This window comes from Hypanus sabinus, chromosome 7 (genome assembly GCF_030144855.1).
Source record: "Hypanus sabinus isolate sHypSab1 chromosome 7, sHypSab1.hap1, whole genome shotgun sequence".
NCBI lineage: Eukaryota > Metazoa > Chordata > Chondrichthyes > Myliobatiformes > Dasyatidae > Hypanus > Hypanus sabinus.
In genome coordinates, this window is record NC_082712.1 from 159,152,716 (window position 1) to 159,165,837 (window position 13,122).

Here is a 13,122-nt window from a genome sequence, read left to right on the forward strand (position 1 = left end):
GTTACAGTCAGGAAGGGGAAGAGGCAGGTACTAGAGAGTACCCCAGTGGCTGTACCCCTTGACAATAAGTACTCATGTTTGAGTACTGTTGGGGACAGCCTACCTGGTGGGAGTGACAGTGGCCGAGCCTCCGGCACAGAGGACGGCCCTGTAGCTCAGAAGGGTAGGGTTAGAAGAAAGAGGTCCATAGTAATAGGGGACTCAATAGTCAGGGGCTCAGACAGGCGTTTCTGTGGAGGTGACCGGGAGTCCCGGATGGTAATTTGCCTCCCTGGTGCCAGGGTTCGGGACTTTTCTGATCGCGTCCAAGATATCCTGAAGTGGGAGGGTGAAGAGCCAGAGGTCGTGGTACATGTAGGTACCAATGACATAGGAAGGAAAGGGGAAGAGGTCCTGAAATGAGAGTATAGGGAGTTAGGAAGGCAGTTAAGAAGAAGGACCGCAAAGGTAGTAATCTCGGGATTACTGCCTGTGCCACGCGACAGTGAGAGTAGGAATAGAATTAGGTGGAGGATGAATGCGTGGCTGTGGGATTGGAGCAGGGGGCAGGGATTCAAGTTTCTGGATCATTGGGACCTCTTCTGGGGCAGGAGTGACCTGTTCAAGAAGGATGGGTTACACTTGAATCATGGGGGGACCAATATCCTAGAGGGGAGGTTTGCTAGGGCTACAGGGCGGACTTTAAACTAGTAAGATGGGGGGGCGGGAGACTATTTGAGGAGACTATGGGAGAGGAGGCTAGTTCACCAGTGGAACAAGTAAATAGACAGTGTGTGAGGGAGGAAAGGCAGGTGATGGAGAAGGGATGCGCTCAGCCCGAAGATGTAGGGGAGAAGAAAGAAAAGGATAATAAATTTGAATGCATTGTTAGGGATGGAAAGAGAGGAGGAGATGGAGAGTATCATAAATGTATCTATTTTAATGCTAGGAGCATTGTAAGAAAGGTGGATGAGCTTAAAGCGTGGATTGATACCTGGAATTATGATGTTGTAGCTAATAGTGAAACATGGTTGCAGGAAGGGTGTGATTGGCAACTAAATATTCCTGGATTTAGTTGCTTCAGGTGTGATAGAGTAGGAGGGGCCAGAGGAGGAGGTGTTGCATTGCTTGTCCGAGAAAATCTTATGGCGGTGCTTTGGAAGGATAGATTAGAGAGCTCCTCTAGGGAGGCTATTTGGGTGGAATTGAAGAATGGGAAAGGTGCAGTAACACTGATAGGAGTGTATTATAGGCCACCTAATGGGGCGCATGAGTTGGAAGAGCAAATGTGTAAGGAGATAGCAGATATTTGTAGTAAACACAAGGTGGTGATTGTGGGAGATTTTAATTTTCCACATGTAGACTGGGAAGCTCATTCAGTAAAAGGGCTGGATGGTTTAGAGTTTGTGAAATGTGTGCAGGATAGTTTTTTGCAACAATACATAGAAGTACCGACTAGAGATGGGGCAGTGTTGGATCTCCTGTTAGGGAATGCGATAGGTCAGCTGACAGATGTATGTGTTGGGGAGCACTTCCGGTCCAGTGATCACAATAGCATTAGCTTCAATATAATTATGGAGAAGGACAGGACTGGACCTAGAGTTGAGATTTTTGATTGGAGAAAGGCTAACTTTGAGGGGATGCGAAGGGATTTAGAGAGAGTGGATTGGGTCAAGTTGTTTTATGGGAAGGATGTAATAGAGAAATGGAGGTCATTTAAGGGTGAAATTATGAGGGTACAGAATCTTTATGTTCCTGTTAGGGTGAAAGGAAAGGTTAAAGGTTTGAGAGCACCATGGTTTTCAAGGGATATTAGAAATTTGGTTCAGAAAAAGAGGGATGTCTACAATAGATATAGGCAGCATGGAGTAAAGGAATTGCTCGAGGAATATAAAGAATGTAAAAGGAATCTTAAGAAAGAGATTAGAAAAGCTAAAAGAAGATACGAGGTTGGTTTGGCAAATAAGGTGAAAGTAAATCCGAAAGGTTTCTACAGTTATATTAAAAGCAAGAGGATAGTGAGGGATAAAATTGGCCCCTTAGAGAATCAGAGTGGTCAGCTATGTGTGGAACCGAAGGAGATGGGAGAGATTTTGAATGATTTCTTCTCTTCGGTATTCACTAAGGAGAAGGATATTGAATTGTCTAAGGTGTGGGAAACAAGTAAGGAAGTTATGGAACCTATGACAATTAAAGAGGTGGAGGTACTGGCACTTTTAAGAAATTTAAAAGTGGATAAATCTCTGGGTCCTGACAGGATATTCCCCAGGACCTTGAGGGAAGTTTGTGTAGAAATAGCAGGAGCTCTGACGGAGATCTTTCATATGTCATTAGAAACGGGGATTGTGCCGGAGGATTGGCGTATTGCTCATGTGGTTCCATTGTTTAAAAAGGGTTCTAGAAGGAAGCCTAGCAATTATAGACCTGTCAGTTTGACATCAGTGGTGGGTAAATTAATGGAAAGTATTCTTAGAGATAGTATTTATAATTATCTGGATAGACGGGATCTGATTAGAAGTAGCCAGCATGGATTTGTGCGTGGAAGGTCATGTTTGACAAACCTTATTGAATTTTTTGAAGAAGTTACGAGGAATGTTGACGAGGGTAAGGCAGTGGATGTAGTCTATATGGACTTCAGCAAAGCCTTTGACAAAGTTCCACATGGAAGGTTAGTTAAGAAGGTTCAGTCGTTAGGTATTAATGCTGGAGTAATAAAATGGATTCAACAGTGGCTAGATGGGAGATGCCAGAGAGTAGTGGTGGATAATTGTTTATCGGGATGGAGGCCGGTGACTAGCGGGGTGCCTCAGGGATCTGTTTTGGGCCCAATGTTGTTTGTAATATACATAAATGATCTGGATGATGGGGTGAAAAATTGGATTAGTAAGTATGCCGATGATACTAAGGTAGGAGGTGTCGTGGATAATGAGGTGGATTTTCAAAGCTTGCAGGGAGATTTATGCCAGTTAAAAGAATGGGCTGAACGTTGGCAGATGGAGTTTAATGCTGAGAAGTGTGAGGTTCTACATTTTGGCAGGAATAATCCAAATAGAACATACAGAGTAAATGGTAGGGCATTGAGGAATGCAGAGGAACAGAGAGATCTAGGAATAACTGTGCATAGTCCCTGAAAGTGGAGTCTCATGTAGATAGGGTGGTGAAGAGGGCTTTTGGAACGCTGGCCTTTATAAATCAAAGCATTGAGTACAGAAGTTGGGATGTAATGCTAAAGTTGTACAAGGCATTGGTAAGGCTAAATTTGGAATATTGTGTGCAGTTCTGGTCACCGAATTATAGGAAAGATATCAATAAATTAGAGAGAGTGCAGAGACGATTTACTAGGATGTTACCTGGGTTTCAGCAATTAAGTTACAGAGAAAGGTTGAACAAGTTAGGTCTCTATTCATTGGAGCGTAGAAGGTTGAGGGGGGATTTGATCGAGGTATTTAAAATTTTGAGAGGGATAGATAGAGTTGACGTGAACAGGCTGTTTCCATTGAGAGTAGGGGAGATTCAAACTAGAGGACATGATTTGAGAGTTAGGGGGCAGGTTTAAGGGAAACACGAGGGGGTATTTCTTTACTCAAAGAGTGATAGCTGTGCGGAATGAGCTTCCTGTAGAAGTAGTAGAGGTCAGTTCAGTTGTGTCATTTAAGGTAAAATTGGATAGGTATATGAACAGGAAAGGAGTGGAGGGTTATGGGCTGAGTGCGGGTAGGTGGGACTAGGTGAGATTAAGGGTTCGGCACGGACTAGGAGGGCCAAGATGGCCTGCTTCCATGCTGTGATTGTTATATGGTTATATGGTTATTATGAATGAAGAATAAAATCATATTATATAAATGAATATTTAAAATGGAAATGTGTTGAAATTCCTTTTTGTAGAGGCTGGTGAATCTCTGAAATTCTCTATCCCTTAGGCTTGTGGAGGCTAAATTATAGCAAATAAACTGGGGGCGGGGAATACATGTTTGAAAGTTTGGGGAGTTGAGGTTAACAGTGAATGAACACAGAAGTGGAGCTGAGGGCTGGGGTGAAACACACAGAAATATGGGGCAGGCTTGAGGGGTCAGTTGGCCTAGCCCTGATCCTATTTTCATGTGTTAGATTCATGGAAAAGCACGGCACAGAACCTGGCCCTTCAGCCCATCTAGTCCATGCCAAACCATTCAGAATGGCTGCTCCCATTGACCTGCATCTAGACCATAGCCCTTCATATCCTTACTATCCATGTACCTGTCCAAACTTCTCTTAAGTGTTGAAATTGAGCTCGCATGCACCACTTGTGCTGGCAACTCAGTCCACAATCTCACCGCCTTCTGAGTGAAGAGGTTTCCCCTCATGGACCCCTTAAACCTTTCATCTTTCACTCTTAATCTATGATCTCTAGTTGTACCCCTAGCCAACCTTAGTGGAAAGGGATTGCCTACATTTATCCTATCTCTACCCCTCATAATTTTGCTCAACTGTATCAAATATTTTCTCAATCTTCTATGTTCCAAGGAATAAAGTCCAAACCTATTCAATCTTTTCTTATAAATCTGGTCCTCCAGACCAGGCAGCATCCTGGTAAATTTTCTCTAGTGCAAGGGTCAGCAACAGGGAACTGAAGAACATATTTTCATGCTGTAGGATTACAACATTTAAAGTAAGAGAAAAAGAGAGACAAAAAAGATTGAAAAAGCAAAAACAAAATCTATATCCTTCAACTTTTATTGACTATACGTTTACTCTCCAAATAACTAAAAAATAACCAATCCTGGTTTATTTATCCATCCTTCATATTCTTATTCATCAATCTCTGTCCAAGCTCTCACAGCAAAGACACACACTCCTCCCCATTTTGAAAAGTACTGTCTGTTGTTTCTTCATTCCTTCCAGCCGATTTGTTGTGCTTCCGACTTTCCCTTCTGGTGTCCGGGGTCAATCAAATGCTGAGAGCTGCCAGCAGGTAAACCTTTAATTGAGCACAGAGTTGAGTTCTCCATGGTGTTGTTGGCCTTGGCACACCTGCAGCAGGTCCACCATGGAGCTCTAAACTTCAAGGGATCTCCTAGATCTCAACTCTTGCCAGTAGATCCAAACACAGGTACAACAGCCTCATTCAAATGAATCTACCAGGTAAAGTATACTCAGTGGCCACTTTATTAGGTACCTCATGTAACAAGTATAGTCACCAGTGAAAGTAAGTTTCTGATCTTCTGCTGCTGTAGCCCATCCACTTCAAGGTTTGGCATTGTGCATTCAAAGATGTTCTTATAGACAATAGACAATAGACAATAGGTGCGGAAGTAGACCATTCGGCCCCTCGAGTCTGCACCGCCATTCTGAGATCATGGCTGATCATTCACTATCAATACCCAGTCCCTGCCTTGTCCCCATATCCCTTGATTCCCCTATCCATCAGATATCTATCTAGCTCCTTCTTGAAAGCATCCAGAGAATTGGCCTCCACTGTCTTCCGAGGCAGTGCATTCCACACCTCCACAACGCTCTGGGAGAAGAAGCTCTTCCTCAACTCTGTTTTAAATAACTGACCTCTTATTCTCAATCCATGCCCTCTGGTACTGGACTCTCCCAACATCTGGAACATATTTCCTGCCTCAATCCTATCAAAATCCTTTAATTATCTTAAACGTTTGAATCAGATCCCCTCTCAATCTCCTCAATTCCAGCGTGTACAAGCCCAATCTCTCCAATCTCTCTGCATAAGACAGCCCTGCCATCCCAGGAATCAACCTAGTGAATCTACGCTGCACTTCCTCAATTGCCAGAATGTCCTTCCTTAAACCTGGAGACCAAAACTGTACACAATATTCCAGGTGTGGTCTCACGAGGGCCCTATACAAATGCAAAAGAACATCCTTGCTCTTGTATTCAATTCCCCTTGTAACAAAGGCCAACATTCCATTTGCCCTCTTCACTGCCTGTTGCACTTGCTCATTCACCTTCATTGACTGGTGAACTAGGACTCCTAGGTCTCTTTGCATTTCTCCCTTACCTAACTCGACACAGTTCAGACAATACTCTGCCCTCTTGTTCCAGCTTCCAAAGTGGATAACTTCACATTTATTCACATTGAATGACATCTGCCAAGTAACTGCCCACTCACTCAGCCTATCCAAGTCTCCCTGTATTCTCCTAACGTCCTCTTCGCATGTCACACTGCCACCCAGTTTAGTATCGTCAGCAAACTTGCTGATATAGTTTTCAATGCCCTCATCTAAATCATTGACATAAATCATTAACATAAATGTTCTTCTGCAAACCTCTGTTATAAAGTGGGTTACATTGCCTTACTGTCAGCTTGAACCAGTCTGTATATTCTCCTCTGACCTCTCACATTAACAAGATGCTTCTTTATTTTTTGCACCATTCTCTGTAAACTCCAGAGACTGTTGTGTGTGAAAATCCTAGAAGATCAGCCGATCCTGAGAGAATCAAACCACCCCGTCTAGCACCAACAAACAAAAGTCACTTAGATCACATTTCTTCCCCACTCTGCTGTTTAGTCTGAACAACAACTGAACCGTTTGAACATGTCAGCATGGTTTCATGCATTGAGTTGCTGCCACATGATTGGCCGGTCAGATATTTACATTAACGTGCAATTGACAGTTATACGTAATAAAGTGGCCATTGAGTGTAAAGAATTTTTTTTTCTTTGGTTCAATTAAGTTTTAATTGTTCATGCTTGGAACATTTAAACAAGGAATAACATACAAAGGAGCTGGAGGAACTCAGCAAGTCAAGCAAAATCAGAATCAGGTTTAATCACTGGGCATTTGTCGTAGAATTTGTTGTTCTGTGGCGGCAGTACATTGTAATGCAAGACAATAAAACAAACTATTAATCACAACAAAGTAAAAAAAAATTATATATTTTGTGTTCATGGACTCATTATCCATTCAGAAATCTGATGGCAGAAGGGAAGAAGCTGTTCTTGAATCATTGAGTGTGTGTCCTTAGGCTTCTGTACCTCGTCCTTATTCGCAGCAATGAGACCAGGGCATGTCTGGCTGATGGGGTTCCTTAATGATTGATGCCTCCTTCCTAAGTCATTGCCTTTTAAGGATGTCCTCTATTTTGGTGAGGTTTGTGCCCATGATGGAGCTTGAGTTTACAACTTTCTGAAGCATCTTTGTGTGTTGCTCCAGATCTGCAGCATCTGCAAACACTTGTGTCTTCATCAGACAATGAAGATATATCCCCATTAACTAATTACCATTGGGACAAAATCCTGGCCAACCTATTCCTACAGTGCTGTCGGAACATGTTCAAAACACAGACGGGATTTCATCAGTGCCACCATCTCGAAAGCAATAAATTGATCACAAAGTCACAATCGCACAGAAGAAAGTCATTTAGCCCATCGAGATCATGCTGCTCTCCACTGAATTATCAAGTGGGCTGCATTCCCCTGCTCTGTCTCTTGTGTGTTATTTAATTTCCTTTTGAAATTATTAATCACCTCAACTGCCACAACTATTGTAGGCATTATCAATTATTACACTAAATATCTTTCTTCATATTCCCACAATATTCATAGACTAAATCTTAATTCAATGTAACTTCATTCTTGTACTAATAGTTACTTAGCTTATTGGGTTTATAAAGCATTGTTCAGACTACACAGACTTTTGTGAGCAATTTTGGGCTCCTTATCTAAGAAGGGATGTGCTGGCATTGGAATAGGTCCAGAGGAAGTTCCCGACAATTATCCCAGGAATGAAGGGTTAATGGCACAAAGAAAGAAAAATAAGATAAAGAACACAATAATAAAAAAGCACAATAAATATAAATACATAAGATAGGTTATATACATAGATTGATTTTATGCCCATAAATTGATGCAAGGCACAGTAGTGCCTGTATATATGGTGACTCTGACAGGAAATGATAAAGTAGTGGTGGTGGAGGGTGTGGAGGGGTTAAACCTAATCTACCAGTTTATCAGACAAAGGATATTTGCAATGTTTTGTGTTTTTAAAAAACATTCAATACAGTACTTAATTATGTTAATAACCCATATTTGTAATGATAAAATATGTTACTACAAATAATCTCACAAAATATTCACTCTTCAGTGATAAAATAAAAACTAATTTTGTATAATATTTATTCCCAGGGTGAGAACTCAGGACATGCGCAGCACAACTGGCAGGTGTGTTTACAGACATTTTTAATCTCCCCCTCTCCCAGTGTAGAGTGCCCCCCTGCTTCAAATTATCCACCATTGTCCCTGTACCAAAAAAGACCAAGGTAACATGCCTGAACAACTGGCGTCCTTCCGCGCTCACCTCAATAAATATGAAAAAAAAAATATATGAAAATGCATTGAGAGGCTGGTCAAGGACTACGTCTGCAGCTCGCTACCACCTAAAATGGACCCCCTAAATTCACCTACTGACACAACCGATTGACAGACAACACAATAGCCACAGCTCTACATTCTGTTTTTACACATCTGGAGAAGAAGGATGCTTTTGTGAGAATGCTGTTCTTGGACTACAGTTCAGCATTCAACAACATAATTCCATCCAGGGTCGACAAGAAGCTCAGAGACCTTGGCCTTGACCCTGCCTTGTGCAGCTGGATCCCAGACTTCCTGTCAGGTCGCTGGCAGGTGGTAAAAGTCACCTCACCTCACCTGCACCCCTCAAGATCTTAATACAGGAGCCCCACAGGGCTGTGTACTAAGACCCCTCCTTTACCCCCTGTATACCCATGATTGTGTCACCACCCACAGCTGCAATCTGCTAATTAAATTTGCCAATGACACTACATTGATTGGCCTTATCTCAAACAATAACGAGGTGGCCTACAGGGAAGAATTCATCTCTCTGACACAGTGGTGTCAAGAAAAGGACCTCTTCCTCAATGTCACAAAAACAAAGGAGCTGGTTGTGGATTACAGGAGGAATGGAGACGGGGTGACCTCTATTGACATCAATGGATCTGGGGTTGAGAGCGTAAACAGCTTCAAGTTCCTTGGCATCCACATCACCAAGGACCTCACGTGGTCTGTACACACCAGCTATGTGGTGAACAGTGCCTCTTTCACCTCAGATGGTTGAAGAAGTTTGGTGTGGGCCCCCAAATCCCAAGAACTTTTGATAGGGGTACAATTGAGAGCATCCTGACTGAGATCATACTGTCTGGTATGGGAACTGTACCTCCCTTAATCACAGGATTCTACAGAGAGTAGTGTGGACAGCCCAACACATCTGTAGTTGTGAACTTCCCATGATTCAGGACATTTACAGAGACAGGTGTGTGAAAAGGCCCCGAAGGATCATTGGGGATCTGAGTCATCCCAACCACAATCTATTCCAACTGCTACCATGGTACCACAGCATAAAAGCCAGGACCAACAGGCTCCGGGACAGCTTCTTCCACCAGGCCATCAGACTGATTAACTCACGCTGATTTGAATGTTTTTCTTTGTTACATTGACTATCCTATTTATTATAAATTATAATAAATGACTATGATTGCACATTGCACATTTAGACAGAGAGGTAACATAAAGACTCTTACTCCACATGTATGTGAAGGATGTAAGAAATAAAGTCACTTCATGATAATGTCAGCCACCTTAATGGACAAATTGATTATAAGAATTATAAGGGACACACAAAATGCCGGAGAACTTAGCCAGTCAGGTAACATCTATGGAAATGAACAGTCAATATTTCGGGCCAAGACCCTTCATCGGGACTGGAAAGAAAAGGGTTTTTTTTTAACTGCTAATTACACCGCTGGCACTTAGGGTAGAAATGAAGATCCCCCTTCTACAACGGTGGTCAGGGCTTCCTTCATCATATCAGTAGCTTCCTCTTGGTAAAGGAAAGTGGGAGATGCCGGAATAAGAAGGTGGTGGGGGGTAGGGGATGAGGGAAGGGAGGACAAGCTAAAAGGTGATAGATGAATCCAAGCAGGTGGGGTGAAGTAAGGAGCTGGGATATAGGAAGTGGAAAAGGCAAAGGGCTGGAGAAGGATTCTGAATGGACAGGAGAGTGGATTGTGAGAGAAAGGGACAGAGGAGGGGCAACAAGGAGATGTGATAGGAAGGTGAGGAGAAGACATAAGGACTAGAGTGGGGAAATGAAGAAGAAAGAAGCGGAGGGGAAAAATTATCCAAAGTTGGAAAAATTGATGTTCATGAATTATAGTTCTATTCTGACTCCATCACCACTAATTTCAGTATCAGTTGTTGTGAAAGAGACAAGCCATATGAGGGATCTGACAGACACTCATAATGTTTGAATAATTGGATGTATGTCTGTATGTGTTCCAAATTATTCACAAAAGTAATTTTATTCTTGCAAATCTCTTGACATGATAAACATAAAGTGAAATCCCATGGCAATAAAATAACCATCAGTAACAGTGACCATGGAACTTCTAATGTTTTAAACAACTCCAATTGGCTCATTAAAGCCTTTACTGATGTAATTTAGGGGAAAGAAATCTTAATCACCCAATGACCCATCGAGCTGTTCAGTTTACAGGCAATTAGATGGTCAGTAAGTTATTAATACAGCAAGATCTTTAGCTTTTTAAAATAACTCAGGACCTCCCAGGTAATTAAACTCAGCTCTAAAAATACCTTCCAGGTGATTAGTTAAACTCAGCTATTGATCTGATGTATTTTTTAACAGGTGAAAATTTTTAATATACAAAAGACCGAAATTCTATTCAGTGCAAAACAGAGGAGCTGAATGGATTCTAAATACAGTGTATGTTCCAGAGTTCAAAGTTCAAAGTAAATTTATCGTCAAACTACATATAGGTCACCAGGTACAAGTCTGGGATTAATTTTCTTGTGGGCATACTCTGTAAATTCATAATAGAATAAACAAATAGAATCAATGATGGAACATTGTCTTTTGTTCAATCAGTGTGCACAAGACAACAAACTGTGCAAATACAAAAAGAAAGAAATAAGCAAAAAATATCAAGATATGAGATGAAGAGTCAGGTTCTCCCCATTAACCTGTAAGTTTGACCATGACAGTCCAGCTTCCTTGTAGATATGTGAATTGAGATAACTAGAACTGTAAATTGCCCCATGTGTGTGAGTGAGCGGTAGAATGTTGGAGGAGTTGGCGAGGATGTGGGAAGAGTAAATCAGAGTAATGTGAGATTAGTGTAAGTGAGTGGTGGATGATCAGTGTGGACTCGGTAGCCAAAGAATCTGTTGTATGGCTCTAACAGTAGATGTTAAGCAACGGAACCCATAGGATATATATAGAGAATTTGCAGACGCTGGGAACTTTGAATAACACTCAGCAAGTCAGGTGGCATCTACAAAGAGATAGTTGGCATTTCAGGCCAAGAATCTTCATCAAGACCAAGGGATTTAAGTTCTTATCCTACATTATCCTCAGTGGCTATGCATAAAATCATGAAAAGAAACCAAATGAGCTGCTTATATCTGTAAGGGGCTCTCATTCTTCAAACAGAGTTAGATGATTGAAGGCATATAACTGTTTCTGAAGCTGGTGTTGTGAGTCCTGAGGCTTCTGTGTAGGGTAACGTAATTGGTAGAAATGTATATAATTTACAACCACCGACATTAACTTGGGGTTTCACTTTAAGTGTTTGGTCTGACATGATAATGTAATTACGTAAAGGGTTTTTTGCATACTTTGAGCTCAGTTGTTTTGGTGTTTACTAAATGAGCTTCTAAGGCTTTTCTGAAACATAAAAAGCCTCCACTATTTTATTTGCGGAAACCTACAGTGGTGACCCCGATGCTCTAGGACAACTCGAGAGTTATTGAACTTGTCAGCCAATGCAGTCGCTTTGAGAGAAAATTGCTTGGCTCGTACAAGCAGAGGCTCAGTCCCTTCTTCGAGAAATCTCCGCTGACAACACCACATATTTCTATACAGTACTGTTGTTCAGCAACTCCTTAACTGTGAGAGTGGTGAACCTACCAGAACACCCACCTGAACAGAATAAATACCGATCATGGAAAACTCATGTTTTATAGACTCTTGGACTACTGGAGTCTGTGCACCGAACAGTTGCTCTCTTTGCCTGGCCTTGGCGATGGCTAAGCCTTTACAGTGAATAGACCATATGCTGTCTCTTCTGAGAAATCACCATCCTTGATTTAATTTTAAAAAACTCCTAGTGCAGCAAATGCCTGATCAAGTTCATATATCCCTCACTGATGCACCCGCAATGGACTATAGGGAGCTTGCTAAAATGGCTGATAGTCTATATTCAGCCAGACAGTGATGCATCATTCCTCTTCCCTTCTCGACCTCAATAAGACTGATAAGCAAGGACCCCAGCATATGGACGCCTGGACCTGCACATCAGATCCCACTAGCCTGCTTCTACCATGCTCGCTTCAGTAGGAATGCTAGGGAATGCCAACCTCCTTGCAGCTGCAACAGTGCCAGTGTGTCAGGACATCAGAGATCTGTGAACTTCCTGGTTTCCAGCTGCCTGGGTCACCTACTGTTCATTACAAGAAGGTCGGGTGGGGAGGACAGGAGTACAAAATGCAAGTGATAGGTGACAAACATGAGAAAATCTGCAGATGCTGGAAACCCAAGCGACACATGCAAAATTCTGGGGGAGCTCAGCTGGCCAGGCAGCATCTATGAAAAAGAGTACAGTCCACGTTTTGGGCTGAGACCCTTCAGCAAGTGATTGGTAAAACTAAATGAGGTGAAAGGTGGTTAGTGGGGAGGGAGGATGAAGTGAGATAGTTGGAAGAGTTAAACAGTTGAAAAAGGAGTTCGACAGGAGAGAAGAATTGACCATAAGAGAAAGCGAAGGATGAGGGGCATTGGAGAGAGGTAATGGGCAGGTGGGGAGAAGAGAATGGGTAAGAGAGGGTGCTATAATGGGCAATGGAAAAAGAGAAGGGGGAATACGGGAAAAATCATTGGAAATTCGAAAAATGGATGTTCATGCCATCCAGACAGAATAAAAAACATCCATTGACCCTCCAAACTGAGATTGGCCTCATCTGAATGGGAATGAGGATGGGAAACAGAATTAAAATAGCTGGGCAGCTGGGAAATCCCACTCTTTGTAGGTGATTGATGAAGTGGCTCCCAATCAGAGGAAACTGCATCAGGATCACCTGATACAATAACCTCAATAGATTTCCAAGTT